General features: G+C 49.2%; 2 long non-coding RNA genes across 2 annotated transcripts in view; one reads left to right on the forward strand and one right to left on the reverse strand.

The window, feature by feature from the left end:
- The window catches only part of LOC110340757, a 34,924-nt gene extending 20,591 nt beyond the window's left edge, over positions 1–14,333 (reverse strand). The window contains exons 1-2 of the long non-coding RNA XR_002382563.2: positions 14,124–14,333; positions 4,331–4,448 (exon numbers count right to left, since the gene is read on the reverse strand). This is a non-coding gene — a long non-coding RNA (uncharacterized LOC110340757). The remainder of the gene's footprint in view (positions 1–4,330; positions 4,449–14,123) is intronic.
- Positions 14,334–15,142: 809 nt separating this feature from the next.
- LOC121133439 lies at positions 15,143–15,919 on the forward strand. Its single transcript, XR_005870278.1, has 3 exons — positions 15,143–15,271; positions 15,566–15,680; positions 15,779–15,919. It is a non-coding gene; the product is annotated as an uncharacterized LOC121133439 (long non-coding RNA).
- Positions 15,920–24,446: the final 8,527 nt, after the last annotated feature.

The raw sequence follows: 24,446 nt of genomic DNA on the forward strand, positions 1-24,446 counted from the left end.
GTGACCAATTGTGCGGCGAGCTCATTGGGCTCAAGAGAGACCAGCCGAGGTTTCACAGAGGGGGTGTATCTTGAAAGATGAAGCGTCGTAAGACTTTTCAAGTGCAGATGGATTGCCACCAGGCCTGGCAGGGGCTGCAGCTCAGGCCAGCACTGTGCATCTGAGGTTTCTGGGTCCATAGCCCAAAAGTGGGGGTGGGAGGCAGGTGCAGGAAACAAGGGTTAAACTTGACCCATATGGGCCCCCATGCCGTGCTCTCAAGCTAAGATGTCATTCTATCAGTGGTGAGGACCCAGTGAGGAATTTAGGCAGGTCTGAACAACATCTTAGGGTGTCAGTACCCTCTTAGATGCAATCGTGGGACGGGGGTCAGGATGGAGACAGGAGAGCACTGGGAACACCGACACCTTGGGGACAAGGATGGGGGGCTGGGATCCTTGCCAGATCCAGAGGAGGGTGGGTATAGAGATCAGATGACAACAAAGGCCAATCTGCCTCTGCTCCTCATGCCTCCGCTCCTATTGCCGGCCTAAGACATGACCCACCCTTAACCAACGGCTTGTTTTCCTTGCATGCCTCTGTATGTATCTGTATGCTCACCTCACCCAGGCATTCCCACATGACAACGCATACGGAGGAAGCGGGGAGACACAGACAGGCTGAAGGTAGATGAGGCGGAGGGGTGGGTCATGAGGGACACAGACAGTCTCCTCTTTAGGCAGGAGAGCCTGAAGCCTTCACTCTCTCTTCACCCACCCTTCCAGTGAACAGCATCTGTGAGATGAGCCCATCGGGAGAAGGATCAAGTCCCTAAATCCTGAGCGCTCCCCCAACCACAAAGTGACAGCACGGTCCCTGAGAAGCCAGATGAGACTGTTGGGGAATCAAGATGTCCCCAGATTGGGCACTCAGCTGCTATGAAGTGGCCCTGACTGTCTCCCTAGGGTCAAGAGTGCCACCGAGCATGGGATTGAACGGGACAAGGGGAAGGCTAGCCAGCTGATCTCTTGGCTACAGGGAGATGGCCCTGAGTGCCATTTAATGCAGTGTGACACCAGGGCCCCCTGGCAGCACAATATTCCATGTCATGGTAATGAAGTCTGACATCTCCTCTCTGGTGCCCCAGCATGTGTCTTCCCAGCCATTCCTACTCCAGGGGTCAGGGCCAAGTAAGGGAGGTCCCCAAAGTACCACCCTTGTCACCAGGGGCTATGTAGCGGGAGCCAGCTGCACTATAGCAGCTTGGGTGGGCGGAAGGGCAGCCCTGGAGGAGCAAGAAGGAAACAGATTCATGGGAAAACCAGAAGCAGATGAAGAAAGACAGTTGGTGTCTACAGAAAACCCTACAAGTAAAGAGATCAGATCCTAGCTGGGCATGGTGGCTTATGCTTATTGTCCCAGCAATTCTGGGAGGCTAAGGCAGTTTGCCATGAATTTGAGGTCAGCCTGAGCTACAGATTGAGACCTTTTCTCAGGAATGGGAGTGAAGAGGAATATTAAGCTACTCAAAGTATACAGGGAAGGGATGCTGTATGATACTTTATTAGGGAGAAGTCACTTACTTGAGAAGCCGAGAACCTGAGGTCAGTCCTCTGTTGGTCTCTGAGCCTCGACCGGAACCCAGAGAGAAGAGTGCCCCCTTCCTCCTAGCTCCTTATGCCCCTGCCCTCCAACACATACCTGTGGCTACGCCCAAATGGGCGTGGTTAGTGCTACAGGTACATAAGATCTCTCCCTACATGGGAGGGTATGCTGGGACAGTCCCTTCGAGTAAGTCACTTTACCTCTCTGAAAGTCAATATCTAAACAGCTCAGGGGAGGGTGTTTCTATTACTGTCAGTGTAGGGTTTGTTTAGTTTCTGTTTGTGGTGGGTTTTTGTCTTGTTTAGAAAACAGGGCATTTGTTGGAAAGAAAATGCCAAGCAAAGACAATAAAGGTTCTGGGAAGATGAAGTCAGATCTTACACCAGCACAAGCTACTAGGGAATGGGAGGGTAGTGGGCCTAAGCAGCAAAACTGGGCCTGCCCTTTCGGTGGGCGGAGGTAACCATGAAGGCCTTGCCTATTTTACCCTGGCTCCAGGGAATGTCTGGGGATCAGAACTCTGGCAGCGGCCCCACCCTTCCCCTTCCCCATCTTGCTCAGGCCTCCTAACCAGAGAAGACAGAGGGTAGTCAGGGGTTACCTAGGGCCACAAACGAATGATCCACTCACCCTGTGACTCTCAAGGAGCAAACTGTCCTTATGAGGACCACCTTACCAGCTGCATTATATCAGTGGAACTAACAGCACAACAGAGCTCCCTTATCTCTCACAGTAATAGCACCTGCAGCTCCCAGCATCTGAACGGTGCTACAAACTGCACAAAGAACCTCTCACTAATGATCTCATTTAGTTCTCCCCGGGATCCTATGAAGGAGGTACAGAACCACTCTCCATATGTGTCAGGTGCAGAAACAAAGACTCTGAGAGTTCAGTTACCTTTATAACCTCACAAAGCCCAGCTCTGAGTGCTCCCTCCTCCTCCACACCCTTGAAGGTCCTCACAGAGCCCTGTATATGCCTCACATATTACGAGCCAGAAAGCATGGGGGTGGTGGGCTAGGAACAGGCAGAATCTTCAGAAATGGGTGTCCACTGGGTGTTGTCTGTTAGAGCCCTGGGGAATCAAGAACGACTACACCCGACACGAACAATCAGCATCTCCTGAGCACCTGCTGTATACAGGGCCGGGGGGGCTGATGCTGGAGGAAGAGCACAGCCCTGACCCTAGAAAGTGAAGACAGAACAACGCCTTTGTCACGGGTGTGGTACCAAACTCAGATACTGTTTCACAGTTGAAGAAGTTGAGCTACAGACAGGATGCCAGAACAGAGGAGGCAAACTTTTTCTGTGATGGCTTAAGCTTTGCAGGCCCTGTGTGTCCCTCCAGTAGATTACTAGCCTTTAGTTGTTTTTTTGCTTTTGTTTCTGTTTTGTTGTTGTTCTGTTTTTTTAAGGATTTCTTTTCTTTTTAAGGAAATATTTTGTTTGTTATTTGGAAGCAGGAGGCATATGCCATGGAGTTCGTGTGGAAAGCAGAGAGCAACTTGCAGGAGCTGGTTCTCTCCTTCCACCACGTGGGGCCTGGGAACTGTCTGGGCCAGCAGGCTGGCAGCAAGTGCCTTTCCCTGCCAAGGAATCTTGCTGGCCCTCTTTCATTTTTTTTTCACGGCAGTTCTTTAAAAACATAGACACTCCCAATGAATACAAGTATCAAAACATCACATCGAACCCCCTGTGTATGTACAATTATTACCCGTCAGTTAAGAGCTCGTTTTTAAATGAAGCTGGGGAGATGACTCAGTCAGTAAAGTGCTCACTTTGAGTTGGATCCCCAGAACCCATGTAAAAAAAGCCAGGTGTGACTGTGTGTTTATAATCCCAGTGCTGGGAGTCATGCAGGTCCCTGAACCTTGCTGGACAGACAGACATTCTGGCCCACTTGGTGAGTCCCAACCTTATAAGGTGGACAGCACCTAAGAAATGGCAGCTAGCATTTTCCTCTGGCCTCTACATACAAATGCACACATGTGCACCTGCACCCACACACACATGAACACACACACACACACACACACACACACACACACGGAATTTAAGTGTTCTCAGTTTGAGGGAATTTGGTCCCCAGCTACAGTTTGTTGGCCCCTGTTCTAGAGGTTCAAGCAATCAATTGCTCCCTGAGCTAAGGTTCATTCAACTAACCAACCAAGATTCCAAAGCTACTCTGTTCTGAGCCTATGCCAAGACCTGGAGGTACTTATTACATAGTTCATGTCTTTGGGGGGGGTGCCTACAGCACTGGGGAAGTCTGATAGGGTAAGGAAATACTGTCAGTTCAGTGCATGCTGGGAGGTGATTCAGGACAGGGCAACCAGAGGCAGGAAGGGGAAGTGTTTCCAGGGGGTTTCCTATGTGCCCCAGGATGGGGAAGAAAAGGGGCATTTTAACCTCTCCCTTCTTACATCTGCCCCCTCCCACAGTGGGTGTGGTCCATGAGGGCAATGACACGTGACCCTTTTTGACAATTCCACCTCGGCACCTACAGTGCCCAGCAAGGGCAAGCGCAGTCACGGCACGAGAGGTGTGGCATCTGGTGACAGCTGCTGAAGGAACAGGGACAACGGAAGGGCTGCTCCCCCTTCCTGCTCCAGGGTGAGCAAAGTGGACTTGCTGTGCTCAGGCAGTTGTCACCCCAACCCCCTCATCCTCACCCTGGTCACTCTGCTCTCACCCAACACTTGATAGTCACTCCCCAGTCGAGCATACTCAATTAAGCCTCAGTTACCCGCAGCCACCAAGCGAGACGAAAAGATGGGACTCTGGTTCTGCACAGAGCCAGAAGGAGCTGAATGGGCTTCGGACCTTTTCGAGGAGACACACATACCACGAGCACTTTCTGGAACCTGCAAGAAAGAAGGGTCATAGGTTCTCAGAGCTGACAGCTCACACTCGAGGCCAGGCCCTGTTCATAGCTGTTTGTTAATCAGCTTACATCTCAAACATAGGCGACCTCCCTTTTGCAAGTAAGGAAACTGACACTCAGAGAGGTTGTGACTTGAGGTCACACAGCTAGGGAGAAACAGAGTTGAAGGACTCTGCTTTTTCTGTTTTTCTTTACCTTAGGAAGGAGAGGGGGAAGGGCAGTCTGTCCTGTAACCCGGGCTACTCCGGAGAGCAAATCCCATCTTCACCAAAACAGAGGTACCACAGCATTGTCATGGGGACCCATCTTTATATTGTATCTCTGTGTGCCAGGCCCTGGAGACATGAGTTAGAGAGAGTCCCTCTCACAGGAAACCAACAGGCCAGGGGGCGAAGGACCAAACAGTCCGGGCTGTTAAGACACACTAGTACCCTGGAGAAGTAGCGTATGATGTATCTGCATATGGAGGCTGCAGGGGCTCCATGCCCTTGGCTTCCCCTGCAGTCTGTAACCATGTGCTTGTTGCTGTTACTGACTGTTCAGCACACATTAGACTGTACTCCAGGCTGTACCTAAGCAGATGTGGTGCCTGGTATAAAGTTAGGGCTTAAGCAATAGTCTAGAGTGAGTGAGTGAGTGAGTGAGTGAGTGAGTGAGTGAGTGAATGAGTGAATGAGTGAGTGAGTGAAAGGATGAACCATAATTCCTACTCCCCAGAAGCCTGACATTTAGGAGGGAAAATTAAGATATGCATGGACTCTTGCAATATGCTGTGTTGAATGCCACAAGAACAACAGAGTAGATGGTGCATAGGTGAAGGGAAAGGGACCCAGTCCCACCCAGGGAAGCTGGGCAAGGCATCCTGGAGAGGGAGATGCTGTGGCCATACCCTGAGAGTATCCTACAGCAATGCGGAAGGGGGATCCCTGAGCAGAGAGGACAGCCCTCACTAAGATAAGCTACACGGCCCCACCCGGCTTTCTGAGCTAGGTCAGAGAAACTCTACATGCTATTACGAGGCCGTCTTACAGGTGTGGGTGGAAAGGGGAGGTAAGGAGCCACAGCTGGAGATGGTGGGGAGGAGCTGGGACAGCCCACAGAAGGCCCTCCCACCATGTCAGAGGACAGACCTTACTCCCAGACAGCTAGAATGACTGAGGGTTTAAGCAAAGAGATGCATTTCATCTGTGTGTTAGAAAATGGCCCTGCGGGGGTGAGAGAGATGGGCTGGGCGAAGGGGAGCTCTGGCAGGCAGGCCATCAGGAGACTGGAAGGGAGCGGGGACTGTGGAGAGCAGAGAGCATCAGAGGGAGGTGAAGAGTGAGAGGACAGGACAGAAGCAAGCAGCCATTTGGCTGTGAATGAGGAAAGAGGTCACTTAAGCTCTCAGAGCCTCAGTCTGAGCTACGAAATGAGGATAAAATGAAGTACCCAGCAGTGTCATTGTGAGCAGTCGTGGATGGAGACGAAAAGGCCAGAACAGGGTCTGGCAAGCAGAGATGGTTTCTCCTCATGCACCTTGCTGTGCCTTTGTGCCACGTCTTATACTATTGGTGTGTGTGTGTGTGTGTGTGTGTGTGAGACAAAAATACATAGGACGTACAACTTACTACTGCTGAGTGGGCACTTCCATAGGACTCAGTACATGAGTCATCACCATTCATCTCCATAGTTATGTTCATGTTACAATCTGAAAGTCTATACCAGCAAACACTGACTCCTGTCTCCCCTTCCCCCAGCCCTGGCTTATCCCTGTTGTGGCTTTTGCCATAGTCCCATTCCTTGCCGGGTATGGTGGGTTACACCTATAATCCCAAAACAGGATGATGAGGCAGGAGGACTGCTGTAAATACAAGGCCAGCTTGGGCTTCAGAGTATCCTGACTCAAATAAATAAATAGGTAGATAGATAGATGATAGATAGATAGATGATAGATAGATAGATAGATAGATAGATAGATAGATAGATAGATAGATGAAAGGAGGGAGGGAGGAAGGAAGGAAGGATGCTTCTTAAAGTGTGAGTAGTATTTTTTTATTTTTTGTTCGTTTGTTTGTTTTTCGAGACAGGGTTTCTCTGTATTGTTTTGGAGGCTGTCCTGGAAATCACTCTGTAGACCAGGTTGGCTTTGAACTCACAGAGATCCGCCCGCCTCTGCCTCCCGAGTGCTGGGATCAAAGGCATGCGTCACCACTGCCCAGCGAGTAGTATTCTTGGTACCCACCACATTTTGTGTGTCTATTGGTCTCATAGTGGTAAGTGAAATATGGTGAAACAGGATTACTTCCACATTTTAGCTACTGTACCTACTAAGGTCGTGAGTGTGAGTGTGTAATAAGCTCTGATGACTGTTTTCAGTTTTTAGAAATATAACCCAGAAGCGGAATTGCAAGACCATGTGACAATTCTACGTTTAACTCTTTGAGGCACCACCATAGTATTGTCCGTTGCCAGCTGTGTGAAGGCTTCACTAACACTTTCTGTGGTCTGGCATTTCACTAGAGGTCATCCTAGTGGGTGTGAGATGGGCTTACAGTTTTTTAGCAGGAAGCAGAACCAGGCTCACAGGGAAATGAATGAACTGTCCCAAGGTGGGAAGGCAAGGTCCCGGGGCTGGAGCACCACCGCTTGCCAGGGTATGTGGTGCATCAGGGCTCCCTCCAGAGCATCAGAAGGGTTCCAGGTCCCCGGCAGATCCAGCCCACTCAAAGCTGGTCACACAGTGTGCTCATTCACTCACCGCGCCAAGTCCACTGAGAAATCAGAAACCACTCCAGGCTTTCAAACAGAGGGATGTAACTGATGGGTCCAATTCCTTCTTGTGACAGGAGAGGTAGGGAGCTCACATTAGCAACATAGGAAGCTGTTCCCTTCATGGGGCTGGAACTAGAGCAGTAGTGTTCTATAAGAGCTCAACCCAGATACCGCCAGACAGAACGTGGAGCCACTGTGGTCAGTCAGAGGGACCTGGGCTATGAGAGGAGGGGCTTGTTCACAGAAGCCAGGAAAGAGAGGCAGTTGCTGTAAAAATATGGCCCCACAGAGACAAAGAAAGATCTTGCCTTCTCTCTTCACCTACCTCCTTCCAGTGGCTTTAATTGTCTGAACTCAGCCAGAAGCCAGAAGGTAAGTGAGTCTGGGAAATGTAGTTTCCTTGGGACATACAAACCAGAGCTGGGAAGAGCCAGAAATAATCAGGAAGCAGCAGGCAGATGCTGGGCACATTCATTCCTCCTTCCATCCATTCTCTTGTTCATGTTTATTGAGCATCAACAAACGGGGGACTGTAAATGAAGAATGCTGGGTCCCTCCCATCCTCAAGGTGCTTAGGATTCAGCAGTACCGGGGCTGTATCCTGCATCACACACTCAGAGCCAGCCAGAGACTTCTGTTCACCCATCCTGGAGCAGGGGGCGGGGCAGAGGCTGGAAGCTTACAGGGTACCCAGGGGCTATGGGGGAGTTCCACCTATGCTGGGGATTAGGACGGGCAAGTTGCTCGGCTGCTGTGCCTCCTCCCCGGCTGAAAGCTCAGCTCAGAATGAACGTCTCTAAAAAGGAAAGAAAACCCCTTCAATCCCACTGTTTGTCTTTGGAACCTGGGAAGTGAGGGTATAATGAACATGAAACGAGCAGGCTGCTCAGAAGTTGCCTTTGAAACCTTGCGGGCCAGCTTTGTCAGGGAGCAGCCCTCCTTTTCAAAGCCTCCTAGCTCTGAGCTACCCTCTCCTCCCTCATCCCTATCAGGCACTGGCTAATTAGCTGGAGATGTTAACTGCTCCCTGGCCCTATGAGAGAGGAGTCTCTGCTTTTCTGGGGACCTGTAGCAGGGCTGGTGAGCCCAGTGCTTCTACTAGTACTGTACCCCATTCCCCTCATGCTCCCCCATCTTCACTGTGCTCACACTATGTTTCTCTCCGTGCCCAGCTGTGCACCCCCTCCCCATGGCTGTGCTAAAACACACTTCTGTTTCCTCAGATTTTGTCTTCTAAACGTGCCTCTTCCCAGAAGCCTTCCCAGAGTGTAGCGTCAAGCCACACTCTAAGTCTTGGGTGCTTGTACACACCCCTCCTTAAATGACCTGGCCAGCATGAGTATCCCTCGCCAACTGTTGGGCCCCAGCCCCATGGGGTCTCTGTGAGTTGCTGGTCAGCCTACAAGTGCAACTTGTTTTCCAGTCCAAGTGCTTTCTGTTTTCTAGTCCTGGCTTACTGCCCTGGCCTTGACCCTCTGACATCAACATCCAGCAGGAGGAAAACAACCATCTCTTCTACCTGGGGTTTTTTCCACTGTGCTGTAAACTTGTATAAAAAGCTCCTCCCTCCTATAAGGGAGAGACCTCTTAGCACTTGCAATGAAGACACACACACACTCTCCTGGCAATAAAGGCAGCACATGCATTCTCTTAGTACAAACAAATGGACGTCTGGTCTCTCTTTTCCTGATACCCTGGACTTGCTTGTGGCGCTGGCGCGGCAATTGGAGGTTCCACTGAGATCCAGAGAGACTTGGAAAGACTGGGAAAGATTGGCCAGAAAGAAGACTCAGGGGAGGAGAAACTCAAGAAAGAAAAGAATTAAACAGGTACCTCAACTTCTAACAGTAAAATTAAATGGTCAAACCTCCAGGCTTTGCCTGAGAGATCACCCTAGGTTGGAGGGTGGATTGGATTAAATCTCCAGGCCTTCGCCTGACACCAAGGTCAGGAAAGAAAGGGGAACCTGAGAGATCACCCTAGGTTGGAGGGTGGATTGGATTAAATCTCCAGGCCTTCGCCTGACACCAAGGTCAGGAAAGAAAGGGGAACCTGAGAGATCACCCTAGGTTGGAGGGTGGATTGGATTAAATCTCCAGGCCTTCGCCTGACACCAAGGTCAGGAAAGAAAGGGGAACCTGAGAGATCACCCTAAATTAGAGGGTGGATTGGATTAAATCTCCAGGCCTTCGCCTGCCAAAGGTCAGGAAAGTAAGGGGACCCTGAGAGATCGCCCTCAGTTGCGGGGGTGGATTGGATTAAATCTCCAGGCCTTCGCCTGACACCAAGGTCAGGAAAGAAAGGGGAACCTGAGAGATCATCGTCAGTTGGAGGATGGATTAAGAGTGGGTAAACTAAAATTGGTAACAGTTAATAAAGGAGGTACTGGTATTAAGTAAAAGAAAAGGAAAAGATAAAAGTATATAGAATGGAAAATACACAGAGAGTCTGGATACTGTGTACAGTTGTGGTGTCTTTAAATTGTTTAATTGCTGAGAAAGGAACAAAAAACTGCTAAAAGACAATTGATTATTAATGCTGCTAAATTAATCCAACTTGCATGTTTTGAAAATGCTTTGACTTCTAAATTTAAATATAAGGACAGGTTACTTGGGAAAAGAATTTCTGCTTTTGTTTCCACAGAACATAAAAAGCTGTGGGTTCCTTCCAGACTAGTATGGTTTGATAAAGCAAGACCACCTGAAGCAGTGGCCCAGGTGATCCAACACCTAAAACAGCTGAGATGATGCAGCCTTACAGACCACAAAAACAAGAACTTCAACAGGGTTCTGGGTTTGTTTTTTTGTTTTTGTTTTTTGTCATGATCCCCATGGTATTTCAGCGCCCCTTAACAGCAGGAAGTAGCTTGGAAAGAACGACGCCCACATTCCCAAATATTGTTTATAAATGTTTGTTTTTGTATACTAAGATTGACATTAACATCCTAGTCACCTGAGATAGGTGCTAATTTATATATAAAGAAGGGGGATGATGTTGGGCCCCAGCCCCATGGGGTCTCTGTGAGTTGCTGGTCAGCCTACAAGTGCAACTTGTTTTCCAGTCCAAGTGCTTTCTGTTTTCTAGTCCTGGCTTACTGCCCTGGCCTTGACCCTCTGACATCAACATCCAGCAGGAGGAAAACAACCATCTCTTCTACCTGGGGTTTTTTCCACTGTGCTGTAAACTTGTATAAAAAGCTCCTCCCTCCTATAAGGGAGAGACCTCTTAGCACTTGCAATGAAGACACACACACACACACTCTCCTGGCAATAAAGGCAGCACATGCATTCTCTTAGTACAAACAAATGGACGTCTGGTCTCTCTTTTCCTGATACCCTGGACTTGCTTGTGGCGCGGGCGCAGCAACACACTTCTGTTTCCTCAGATTTTGTCTTCTAAATGTGCCTCTTCCCAGAAGCCTTCCCAGAGTGTAGCGTCAAGCCACACTCTAAGTCTTGGGTGTTTGTACACACCCCTCCTTAAATGACCTGGCCAGCATGAGTATCCCTCGCCAACTGCCATTCAGCCTTACTACAGGAAAATGTCCCCAAACACACTGCTGCAGAATATTCATGTCAATGGGGGAGGAGAGGCGGGCTGGGGCAGACAGGTGGACCCCCAACCTCACCACTCGGGTGTCACAAGTAGCCTGTCCGTGATGCTGCATAATAGCCCTGAGCAAGGCATGCCTCACTCTCTAGGTTTCAGGTCTCATCTGTAGGGAAGAGGAGGGAGTCCTGTACCGACCAAACCCATTGGTTCTCAAATACCCAGGTCTACCCCCGCCACTCTGATTCAACAGGTCCAGATGGGGACCTGAAATCTGGGTCCTGTCTTCACCTCACTATGTACCCCTGGCTGGACTTTAACTTACAGCAACCCTTCTGCCTGTCTCCCAGTGTTGGGATCGAAGCCTTCCATCTATTACACTAGGATGCCTGACCTAAAACCTGCATTTCTAACATGTCTCCAGGAGCTGAGGCTCCAGCCAAGAGAACTACGATGAAGAGCCTGGGGGAGGAGGGTGGATGGGTTTGGTAGATGGTTTTGACTTTTTTGTTAGAAGGAAGGCTATGTTTGTAGGAAACTCAAGCAGGGGCATGTAGACATGCTGATGGGAGAGACTGGGCAGGACCCACCTTACCCAAAGCGGCATGGCCTTTATTTGTGGCATTTGCTTACCTACATGTCGAAACAAGACTTAATCAGCATTGAGGGTCTAAGCTGGAAAAAGTTTGGAAGATTGCCAACTAAAGGAGATGTCCCTTGCTGATGGCATTCCAGAATCCTGTGGCCCCTGTACACCCTTCCCAGGCTCCTCCAGCTTGCCTGTACTTACAACCAATGGGTGTAGGAAGCAAGGACAGGTGTTGAATTGTAGGGGAGAGGACACAGGGAAGGGAGAGGAAACTGGTAAGCTCCAGACCATTGTTTCCTGGGGACATATTTCAATGGGAATGCACCATGAAGTAATTGCAAACACACACACACAGAGAGAGAGAGAGAGAGAGAGAGAGAGAGAGAGAGAGAGAGAGAGAGAGAGAGAGAAAGACTCTTTCCTCTGCTCAAACATCCCCCTCCAGAAACACCCTGGGGTCCAGATGGGTTGCAAGGTAAGAGGCAAGGGAGTAAGCATGTACACATGTGTAAAGTCTGTATGCATGAAAAAGTCACCAAGAGAGTTTTGATTGGAGTGGTCAGAATGCAGAAAAATGTTCATGAAAGAAGCCCCCTAGAAGCTGAGTACAGTGGAGCATGTCTTTAATCCCAGAACTTAGGAGGCAGAAGCAGGCAGATATTTGTGAGTTCAAGGTCAGCGAGTCTACGTGGTAAGTTCCAGAACAGCCAGCGCTATATAATGAATCCCCATCTAAAAGAAGAAGAGGAGGAAGAGAAGGAGTTAAAGAGGAGGAAGAGGAGTTAAAGAGGAGGATCTACCATAGAAGGAAGAGAAAGAGTTGAAGAAGGAGGAGAAGAAAGGATGAAGATGAAGTCTCCTCAACCCTCAAAGTCTCACAGCTCAAGACCCCCAAGTTCAAGCCCCTAGACTTTAAGCCCCTGGAGTATCTGATAAAAAGACAGATATTCGTCTGCAATTGGAACCAGGGCTTCCTGCTGCCTGGGTCAGGGATCTGCTTTAGCTCTACACAGATGTCAAAGGAGCTCCCACACACCACAGTGACATCAGCTGAAACGAATGGAGCATCGTGGCAAAGAGACAAAAATTCCACAGAAAAGAATCAAAAGAATCCAAAGCAGACAAATCCCTTCCAGCCGTGCTGTCCCCACCCACATCGCCATACCCTGTCCAGATGCTCAAAGAGATGCCCCTTCCAGGAAAGAACCTGCTCTGCTTGCTGCCAGGCTAAAGAGTGGCCAGAGAGTTACAGGGACTTCAAGGTCAACAGCAGGCCTGACAGCCCCTGAGCAGCCTGAGCCCATGGAAAATCTTTCACAGAAAGAGAAACAACAAAAAGAGAACACACCCAAGCACTTAAGGTGAATAGGGTTCTCCAGAGCCCAAAGTTCTGTGTAGACTTGGCAGAAAGACCAACAGACAGGAGTTAAGAAACTGTGTGTGTGTGTGTGTGTGTGTGTGTGCACGTGTGCGTGTGTGCTCGCATGTTTATTAAATTGTATAAAAATGTTTGTGCAAACCCAAGAGGGGCTAACAGAGAATTGTACAGGCCAAGGAAAAACACACAAACTAGTGTGCACCTACATATACATGTGCTCACACATGTATGCATACACATACATACACATGGGCATACATGTACACATGTACACATATGCACTTATGTACATACATACATACACACACACACACACACACAGGCTGTGTGTAGGTGGTACCAGGAACAGGAAATTCAAGGGCTGAACTGCTGTCAGAGTAAGCCAAGAGCAGACTTGTTTGTGTCTGTGGCAGCAGGCTGTGACAGAAGAGGACAGAGCATGCCTATGCATGTGGACCACATGGGTGTATGCCTCAGGAACCTGTGTCTACCCCTGCAGTCAACAATGTGCGCTCATGCTTTGGGGGATCAGACACTTCCAGGGTCTCCTGGCCTGGGGTCTTTGCTCACAGTCCCATCGGTTACTACTCAGGACCTCTCTTGCCTTCAATCCCGAGATGCTCCTCTCGCTCTCTACTTCTTTCTCTCTAGGCGCTAATATGACAGTCCCCAGCCGTGGGACAAGCCTCTCTGTTCTCTCTGTACAATAACCATCAAGTGACTGTTCAGATCCCGTCCTCCTCACCTGACTGTGAATCTAAGTAATGGATCTAATAACAAAGACCTCGAGTCACAGCCTCAACTTCAGAGTTTGCGTCTTAAACCTTGTGACCTTGTGCAATTCCCCAAATCCTTCTTTCTTCTTTTTCTTCTTTGTTTTAAGAAGAACAGAATTACTGCAGTGATTAAATGAGATAATGAGATAAGGAATGTGAAGCCCCTGGCCTTGCACCAACTACAAAGCAATCACTTCCTTTTCGGCCTCTAACTCAGTCTCCCAGGAGGAAAGTGGTTCAAACTCCCAGGGGCTTCCCAAGTCACACCTCCAGCCTGAAACTGGAGGTGACCTTAGAAGTCATGTGTTCTAGTCCCCACCTCACCGAGTAGTAAATGAAGACTCTGGTTCCTGGAGAGGCTTGAGGATACATAACGGAGCGGATTTGAGCATACATTTTCTGGTCTTAGCATTCATCCTTCAACCAGAGCCAGAAAGGAGCCACGGCAGTGAAGATCCAGGGTTGGGCCCCCTTTGGCTTGGACACTGAGCTCCCCGCCCCCCGGGGGTGGGTACCAGAGTCCTGCCCCTCTCAGGAGTCTTGATCAGTTCTGCTCTGGCCCAGGCTTGCATTGTCCCCTCCATTTCCTGCCCCTTCCTTGCTCCTTACCTCAGTTGTGACCCTCAGTGCTCAGGATAGCCTGTCTATGCTGGGACTTGTCCTTCCCTTGAGCAAGAGTCCCAGGAAGGAGAAGGAGGAATGCTGTGAGGACAACAGTCATGTTCCTTCTTGTGTTTGTCACACCCCGCATGGGGAGGTCTCTGAGAGAGGAGCAAGTGTGTGAGCCAGGGCTGCTGAGGCAGGACGTGATCTTGCTAGAAGAGAAAGCACAGCGGAGCAGAGGTACGATGAGGTAGGGACCACACTGCCTGCTCCGAATCCCAGCCCCATTGTCGCGTGGCTGTGTGACTTGGACAAGTCATGCAACCTTTCTGTGCTTCTGTTTTCTCACCGGCATCCATCAACTGCACCAGCAGAAACTCCCCAAATGCATTGTGGTTTTTATTTCGGTTTTGTTTTCAGAAATGGTCTCCTCACTTCACGATGGCCTACAACTCACTATGTAGCCCGGGCTGGCATCAGACCTACAGCAACCCCCCTGCCTCAGCCTCCCAAGTACAGGGATTATAGGTGTGAGCCGTCACACACTGTGGTATGTTACAAGGTTTAATTTGATAGAGACCTATGCAGTGCTTAGATTAACAGAGGACACATAATAAAAGTGAAATAAGTACTAGCTGTGATTACAATTTATCCAGCTATCAAATAAACAAAAACAAAACAGCAACAACAAGTCAATAGTGTTCATCTGCCAGTTCTCACACTGAGGTCACAGCATCACCATAGATGAGATGCTGAGAAAGGAACCCAGGGCCTCCAGCACCACATGCTAGGGAAGCATTCTACGACTGACCTCCATCCCTAATTAGCCTTTCAGTAATCATGTGAAAACTATATATTTAACAAACCGCAGTGAAGAGAAAGAATAGAGGACTGCAGTGGCTTGGAAGAAAATGCTCCCCCAAAGGGAGGTGTGGCTTTGCTAGAGTAGGTGTGGCCTTGTTGGAGGAAAGTGTGTCACTGTGGGAGGTGGGCTTTGAGGTCTCCCATGCTCAAACTACACCCATTGTGACACACAATTGCATCCTATGGCCTGTGCATCAAGACGTAGGACTCTCGGCTCCTTCTCTAGAACCATATCTGACTGCACACTGCCATGTCCCACCACGAAGATAATGGACTAAACCTCTGAAACTGTAAGCACCTCCCCCCCAATTACATGTTTTCCTTTATAAGAGTTGTCACGGTCATGGTGTCTCTTCACAGCAGTAGAAACCCTAAGACAAGCACTCTGAGGGCCTTTTGCGTAAGACCAAACGTGCCTGGAAGGTGGGTCAGGTCAGGCTGTGTCTGCACATCATCTGTGCACATCAGCATACACAGGCACATGAAGTGGACAAGGCCCAGCTGGGCCCTGCTGGTCTAGCCAAGGCACATGTGATGTACTGAGACCCTCTCACCTCAGCTGCTACTTCACTTCCGAATCCCAGGTGGCAAAGCTGGGGACGGGTGTGACAGAACCGGACTTCCTACTCCAAGGCTCCCCATTGTCCTGTTGTAAGCAGGTCCTCTTCCTGCGGACTTCCTGCACCAGCTGGCCTCCTTGTGAGTCAGACAGCTTTCTTCCCACTGTCCCATGCCAATGCACATCAGGAGGAAAACTCAGTGTGTTCTGCAAGGTGTGTTTCTGTTTATCGTTACAGTTACTGTCTTCACTTTACCGGTGGCAAAAGGAACTCAGAACAGTGAAACCACTTTAGCAAGATCTCAGCTGATATGGGAAACTCCTAGGACTACAGCAAACTCTGCTTGCCTGGAAACCCTGCAATCTTCTTCCTTTTCAAAAAATGCTTAAAATATATTCTTTGACAATTTCATACATGTACATAATGTATTTTGATCATATTCAATCCCCTATCTCCCTCCCCCAGACTTTACAATCTTTAGCCAACATAATGTGTTTTCCTTTTTCCTTTTTTAAAAATTTTAATTTGTGTATGCATGCATGTGCGACTGTGTGTGTGTGTGTCTGTGTCTGTGTCTGTGTCTGTGTGTATACATCAGAAGACCGCTTTGGTGAGTCTATTCTCTCCCTCCACCATAGGTTCTAAGGATTGAACTCAGGCTTAGGCTTACATGGCAAAGAGCCTTTACCCCCTAGGCCATCTCCCTGGCCTCATAATATGGTCTTTTAAATAGTAGAATAGAGAGGGCCTTTCGCTAACCCTCTCCCCGTATTGCATAGGCTCAGCTCTGTTCCCCACAGCAGAGAACCAGGAGGGTCTGATGAACGGTACAGCATAAAAAGACAAGAGGGAGAGTTGCTGAGGGGGGACTGGGAATCTGGAGGATTAACTTGGCTTTTGTTTTTGGGGTTTTGTTTTTGTTTTGTTTTGTTTTTGTTTTTTGTTTTTTTATTTTTTATTTTTTTAGCCTCTGGCACTGACTTGCTGTAGTCACCCAAGCACAACGGTTCTGCGCCCCTCCTTTTTCCCGAGAATATAAAACCAGACAACTGGTCTGTCCCAGAGTTATCCACACAGGGAAGCAAAAAGAGCCCTCCAGCTGGCGTGGGATAGGCGCACTGAGAGGCCAGAAGCAGAGATAAGCTGACTGAGCCACAGCCTCAAGGTGATTGACATGGACTCCCATTCTCCTCCCGGTCCCCAGGCTCAGCCCTCCAGAAGTCTGTGTGAAGGACAGTCAGTGTAGAAAGAAAGGAGCCCATAATGGGAGGCTAAGAAGAAAGTCCACCGGATGGATGCTGACAGCAGTGGTCCCTGCAGATGTTGGAGAGAGGCAGCAGGTAGCAACTGTGGATTCTGTTGAGAGAATACACACCCCTACCTCACACAGAGCATCCGAACATGGCCTTGTGCTGAGCTGGCATGTTTCGGCCTCCCAGTTGGACCACAGAATGGGCGGAAGCATCCATGAAGCCCCATTGCTGCCAGCCTCTGTGGCCCTAAGCTCCACCACGAGCTGCTGCTCCCCCCTTTAATTGACCATAATTTCTGTGATTTGCAGGTCCCAAGCTTGCCCAACGCCCATTCTCCATCATGAGAGATGGCTAGAAACAGCAAGCCATCCCCATTAGCCTAGAGCTGACCCAGCCTGGACACTTGGAGCTTGATATAGCAGGGTTCCCTGGTCTTGTCTCCCTTGAGAAGAGCCCAGCCAAGATCCTGGAGCCAGAAACAGGTGCTACACCTTAACTTTTATCCAGGAGAATCTTCTGTCAGATTTCTAACCCTAGACAGGATTGTAAGATAGACATGGGGTGTTGCTGTGAGCCCCTCAGTCTGGGTCGTTTGTTGTTGCATCAATAGGAAACACATACACATGCTCACAGTTTGAGAATGTCTGGCACACAATAAAAGATCAACAGACGTCACCTCATTGTCACTTCCATTATCTTTATGGTTGGACAGGATGGAGGATGCACGGCAGCTTCCTGTGTGAACTGCTCAGAACCTGTACCTCACTCACTGGAGAGCAGAGGCTGGGTGTCAGACTGCCAGTGGGTAGGGACAGCCTTGAACCAAAGTGTCACTTGGCACAGCCACTTTGTAAATAGAAGACAGATGATCAGCATCCCTGCAGTCCCTTTATTTTAAAGAACAGGAGTAGTGGGCACCCCGGGAGAGAGGGGTGGGCCCATCTAGCACAGACACAAAGATGTTCCTATAGTTGCCCCTGCAGAGATGACAGCTGGGAGTTTAATTGCACCCTGTTCCACTCCTTACAATGGTACTGCCAGGGAGACAGGGTGGCTGGGGAAGTCTTGGCCCTAGGGATGGGGTTGGCATCAAACCTTGCACCCCCTGTGCAATGTGCAATGAACAAGACATACTGCAGGAATGGAGTTAAACAAAAGGAGGACTTCTCTGGTACCCAGACAATGTAGGACTTACTCTGGAGACATGAATAAGTGAGAAGGGGTATTTATCCTTCCATCCTGCTTTGAGCAGAAGGTGGGGATGGGGAAGGAGATGAGACAGCCTGTTAGGATGAAGCTCGAGGGGGACCTTGTGTGGGGGACCATGGCAGATTCCATGGCAGGCGAGGGTGACCGAGGGAGGGGACAAACTTGCCAGGCAGACAGAGTTTGAGTGAGAAGTTTTATTAGAAAGGGGAGGTAGTGGGGAGGAGAAAAGGGGTAAAGAGACACAGAGAGAGGACAGAAGAGGAGAGGGAGACAGGAAAAGTCCCGTCTGCCCCCAGGGGAACAGCGGGAAAGAGAGCAGAAGGAGAACCAGGAAAGAACAGAAAGAGAAGAGAGTGGAGAGAGAGCAGAGCCGGAAAGAGGTCTTTCTTTTAAAGGGTCCTTTGCACCCGCGAGCAGACTAGTACTCATGGAACCCTGGGCTGACCAGGGCACTGCCTGAGTGCATTCTGCCAGGTGACAGAGGCAGGCCAGCATAATGCCTGAATCCTCACACAGCCCCCACAAGCTCAGTCTGGCTAATCAACTGTGGGTCACCCCACCCAGAGAATGCACCTCCTCAGGGACCCCCTCAGTTACTGCTCTAACCACTGAGTCTTTCCCCAATACCTCCAACCGGCCTCACCTTCCCCTCTGCAGAAGTTCTAGTCCCCAGACTTCCCCTCTAACTCCGAAACCTCCCTAGAGTGAAGAGACACACATATCCGTCCCCAGCAGATCTTCCACCGGGTGGCCTTTCATTGTCCTTAGTTGTAAGGTAAGAGGCTTCTGATACAACCAGACTGAGCCCAGTATAGAATGACCTAGTGTTCATAGACTTCCCTGGGACAGAGACACTTCCTGTCAGGCCACTGCACACTGGCCCTGGGTGATGGGAGCTCACTGCTGGTAGGGTCCAGGGCTTATTTTCCACAGGATTCCTAGAGGGGATGAATTGTTTGTTTGTTTGGAGCTTTGTTTTATTCTTTTTTTGTGTGTTGTTTGTTTGTTTGTTTTTTCTGAGACAGAGTCTCACTATTATATAGCTCTTTCTGTCCTGGAACTCACTGTGTAGACCAAACTAAGCCTCAGGTTCATAGAAATCTACTTTCATCTGCCTCCTGGGTACCAGGATTATATCTAGGACTATACCCAACCAGGACTGGAATTTGAAATAGCCTGCCTAGTAGGCACATTTCTGGGCATGTCTGTAAGAGTGTTTTCAAAGATGTTAACTGAGGAGGCAAGGCTCACCCAGAAAGAATGGGGACAGCACTGTCCCATGAGCTGGGTCCAGTACTGAATAAAAAAATGCAGAAAGCTGAGCATCAGCATTCATCTCTATCTGCTTCATGACTCGGGGTGCAACATGACTAGTTGCCTCTGCTCCTACTATCACAGCTAGAACCACTCTTGTCGCTGTTCCCTGCCATGACGGGCTGCACCCTCAAGACACATGAGCCGAAATTACCCCCCTCACATGCGCTTCCTCCCTTAAACTACTGCTTAATTTAGGCATTTCATCATAGCAACAAGAAAGTAACCAACTGAAATTGGTACCAGGAGTGGGGGGTCTTGCTCTGAAGGACCTAACAATATAGTTCATAGGCCTTTGGAATTGGTTTATGAGAGAAATATGGAAGAGTTTGGAGCATTGGGCTAAAGAAACCCTAGATACTATAAGCAGAGATTAATAGGTCATTCTGCTATGGATTTGAAAGACCGAAATTGTCCAAGGAAACACAGGCCAAGGTTTCATAAGAAAACAGGGACTCCATTAAGAACTGGATTACAGGCTATTTGTGTTACATTCTAGGAAAGACATTCCATCTGTGTCCTATACTTTCAAGTGAGGCTGATTTTAGAAGCAATTTCAATTTAGCATAATATTCAGGCTGTGACATGACTACTACCCACTGCTCTTAATCAGATAGACAATGAGAGAAAACAAAAATATAAGGGAAAATGTTCAGTTTGTAAAGAGTACGAGCAAGTTTAAAGTTGCAAAGAAGGCCAGTGAAGAGAAAGCAACTTTAATTGTTATAGAGATTTATGCCATTAAAGATAAATTTCATGCTCTGATCTGGTGTAGGAAATAAGCCCCGTAGAGCAAGACACTCTCCCTCCCTCAATTAAAGGCTCTTAAATGCAAATCAGTTTATAAGAAGAGAGCCTGAAATGGGAATGTCATGAAAAGGGTTCCCTGCTGGAAAACAATTAAATCACCCAGGAAAGCATTTTTCCAGGTCAATCTGTGAAAGTGCTATGGTAAAACCTAATCAGAATACACCTCAAGCTGGCGGTAGAATTTGGCAGCAGCATTCATACAGTGCTAGTTTTGCCGGCATGTAAAATGCAGGGGTTTCAAGATCATGCCGATTTGTACCAAAGTTCCAGAAAGTTGTTGAGACCACAGTGAATAGCAGGGTAGGATTCCCTGACAAGAAAAGCCTTATTAAATCGCATGAAACTGCAGACATGGACCTCAGATTGCAGTGAAGACCCCAGGTTTGGGGGAATCCTAAATGTGGGACATCTGCTGAGGGAAGCTGTAGATACTGGGTGGATCCAAGCTGAGAGAATAGCTACGTGTGATACAGGCAGAAGAATTAAGGAGACAGGCAGCACACAGACAATGGAGCCCAGCTGATGCCACCATAGCCCCAGATGCCACATAGCTACAAGGTTTGATGTTTACACTGCTGTGTCACAGGCTTACTTTGGTTCAGTCTTTCCTTGGTATACTTCTGAGACTCTCTTCTTGTAATGGGAATGTTTATTCTGTGTCATTGTGTATTGGAAGTATATTAACTTTATTTTTATTACTTTACAGGAACTCACAGTTAAGAGATTGCCTTGAGACTTAGAAGATACTTGGAACAATTCATTATAAGATTTCCATGAAGCTTTGAGGACCATGGTAGAATGTTATGATTTTAAAATGATGTGTTTGAGTATCAAGTTGACAGGGCATTGTCAACTTGACTAGGTTTAAAATTACATAGGAAACAACTGGAAGCATCTGGAAGGGCATTTTCAGACAAGTTTTTACTGAGGAGACCCACCATGAATATAGACAGCATCATTCAATGTACTGCGGTCCCAGATTGAATAAAAAGGGCAATCCCAGACTGGATAAAAAGGGCAAAGGGAGGAAGCCAGATGAGCATCAACACTCATTTCTCTCTGTCTCCTGACTATGGACTCAATGTGACCAACTCCAGCCACCATGCCTCCCCCACCATGATGAAATGCACCCTCAAATTGTGAGCCCAAACAAATACTTTCTTCCTTAAATTGCTTTTGTATGGTATTTTCTCACAAGAAGGAGAACAGTAATTAAAATAGACCCCAAATCCAGGGTTTAGAGAAGGAAATGCCCACTGAAGAGGAACCCTAGAAACCCCAGGGCTCTTCCAGAAGAGAGCTGAGTGGGAGCCACTCTGGCAAGAGCAGAGCAGAAGTGAGCCAGGTTGCGGGGTGGGGGTGGGGAGGGGACCGTGAGGACACTGGTGCTCCATGGGGCACACTGGTCCATCAAAGGGCCCACCCCCGGCAGGAGCCACTGGCAGCCTAGGTGGCCTCTGTATCCCAAGTGCCCTTATTTCTGAAGTCCAGTGCCATTCCCACTGCCCTTGTTCTAACCCCAACTCACACCTCATCTGCCATAAGCCCTCTTTAGACCACCCCCAATTCCAGATCCACCTGCAGGAAGCCAGGCTGAAAGAGTAGTTCTGTGTGACAGACTTTGGGAAACATACGCACTAAATGAATCAACTCACCCCATTATGTTACAAACGAGGATGTGAAGACCCAAAGAGGGTATAATTTATCGGAGGGCATGTGGCTATCTGGTGACAAAACCAAGGTTAAAAAAAGACAGATCTTGACTACAATTCCATCGTTCATTCTCTTGCCCCTCTCTACCCAAGTCTTACTCTTGGGGACAGATGGCAAAGCCAAGACAGCAGGAGAGCTCCCTAAAGCAGTGCCTGGGGAAGCCTTCCTGCACTAATTAGAGAAGTGATAACCTCATCCAAACTCTGTCTAGACATAAAATTGAACATAAAGCTCCCTGAACCGTGCACAGCCCAACTTGTGGCTGGCGTGGACATAAATATGGAGCCCCCTATTTATTTCCCATCTACCAACCACATTCAGTGAGTCCGCACACACGTAATGTCTGGGTAGACTAGTGCATCTTGCTCGGCCTGTCAGCTCCCAGGTAGAGTTACTGGGTTTGGGAAAACCTCAGAGAGTACATGAGGAAGAATTTCAGTTTAGCTGGGCATGGTGGTGCCTGTGATCGCAGCAGAGGCAGAAAGATTGCCCTGAGTTTAAAGTCAGCCTGGGATACAAAGTGTGTTCCGGGCCGGCTTATGCTGCAGAGGGAGACCTTTCTTGTTTATTTGTTTTAAGTGTTTTTTTGTTCTTAAGATGAAGGCGACAATGACGGAGGTAGATAAAGAGGGATACAGAGAAGAGGTGTAAAAAGGAGAGAGGTGTGGCTGGCGTGCTCAGGGATAGAGCTTTGTCTCCCATGCATGAAGCCCTGGGTTTGTGCCTGAACAAGGGCAAAAGGAAAAGGAAGAGGAGGCGAAGCCACGGGGAGGAGGGGGAGGGGGAGGAGGCAATTCCTGATGTCATAGTTTCTCACCTAGGACTCCTTCTTACCCACTAACCTCTGCTTCCGGCAACACAGACAAGTGTGTGAGCTTGCTCACTCATTCCCTAGCTGTCTGTCTTTCTCTGAACACGAGTCTCCTGTCTCTGTCCATAGCACTAGGATACAGACAGACAGAGTGCTGATTAGACTCAGAACCATACTTTCTGGCTTTGAATCGAAGCGTAGCTACTTCCTGGCTATGAGACTTTGGGTAAGTCTCTAGGCCTCGGTTTCCTCCTCAGTCGCCCCTTTATGACCATCCTGGGTGTGAACATGGGTTCCTACAGCACCCTACTGGTAGCAGGCCTCAGTAACTTCTACTTGTCACTACCTCCAAGTAAGTAGTTTCTTGGCACCTGCTCCTGGTCCTGTGGTCATGGCCCTGTTTTCCTGCAGAGGGGGTGAAGCTATTTTCCAGGTAACCTGGCAGTTTCCAATTCAGCATTCCAACCTGTAGCAGGATAGGGCCATCTGGGAACGAAGTGAACTTCCAATCACCAGGAATAATGGAGTCTAGGGGTGTGTGTGTGTGTGTGTGTGTGTGTGTGTGTGTGTGCGTGCGTGCGTGTGCGCGCGCGCACGTGTGCACACGTGTGTGTGCAGTCCTTTCCAACTCTGAAAGTCTGTGACATATTCTCAGCGCCCACATGAGGAAATCCTTGCTTATGAATTAGGATACTCCCTCCACAGTGGCTGTGGATAACAGGAAGACACATTATAAACCATGCCAGCCAGCAGGCACCTCCCAGCCAACTCCTGTGTACACATCAATGGCAGATGGCCAGCAGGAGCTGAGGGAGGGATCAAGGGGTTTGTCCAGGAGCCTGTGCCCTATCTCTCCCACAGCTCTTTTTACCCCAACCAGCTTCCTGCCCCACCCCCCCCCCCCACCCCACCCACCCCACCCACCCCCCCCGCTGCCCAGCTGGAGGCAGTGAGGGCCGCGGGGACCAGGAACAAGTCCAGCTCCTTAGGTATGTAGATGAACCTATAGGGAACCAGGCATTCCTGGGACCCAGAATGTTGATGTTTTGCTATCCCAACCCAAGTCACAAAGTCCTTTGTGGAAGGGTCAGAAAGCCCCACAGTCGGGCACAAATCCTGTGCCATCCTTAATTAAGCCTTGGCAGTTTCCCAATTAAAGGGGTAGAAGAGGCATCAAGGACCCCTGCCCCAGCTATCCTCCTAGCTTCTCCTCCGCTCCCCCACCTCGCCCAGCCTCAAGACTTCCTCCTTTACAAAGCCTTCTGGGCATCCCTGGGGAGGACCAGGTGAGCCACAGCAGCCGACAGGCTTTGCCGCATCGTATTTGTCTTTGCAACAGCTGCCTAGCGGTTCCTCTTTCCTAACAGTATCGGCTTGGCCGGGTATTAAAAGGGCCCCTAAGTGCCACGGAAGAGCTTTGCAGGGAGTATAGAGCCGGCGCGGGAGGGGTGGGATGGGGGTGGCTAGCTGGCCAGAATAGAGGTTTAACGCTGGGGATGCATCCAAAAGCGCTTTCAAAAATGAGGCGTGGAGGGTGGGGCGAGGAACCTGGAATCGCGAAGCAGATCTCTTCCTCCATACCGAATCCCCACTATGCCGTCCCCGAGAGTGACGGGTGCGCAAAAAGGCATTGTATGTGAGTGTGTGTGCGTGTGTGTATGTGTGTGCACGCGCTAGTGTGTACGTAAATGTGTGTGTGTACGTGAGTGTGTGTGTGCGCGCCTGTCCCCTCAGCTTCCCTACCATAGCCTGGCGACTCTTGCCAATCAATGGCCTCTTTGTGGCACAGAGAGGA

This window comes from Mesocricetus auratus, unplaced genomic scaffold, assembly GCF_017639785.1.
Source record: "Mesocricetus auratus isolate SY011 unplaced genomic scaffold, BCM_Maur_2.0 Super-Scaffold_100022, whole genome shotgun sequence".
NCBI classification, from domain to species: Eukaryota; Metazoa; Chordata; class Mammalia; order Rodentia; family Cricetidae; genus Mesocricetus; species Mesocricetus auratus.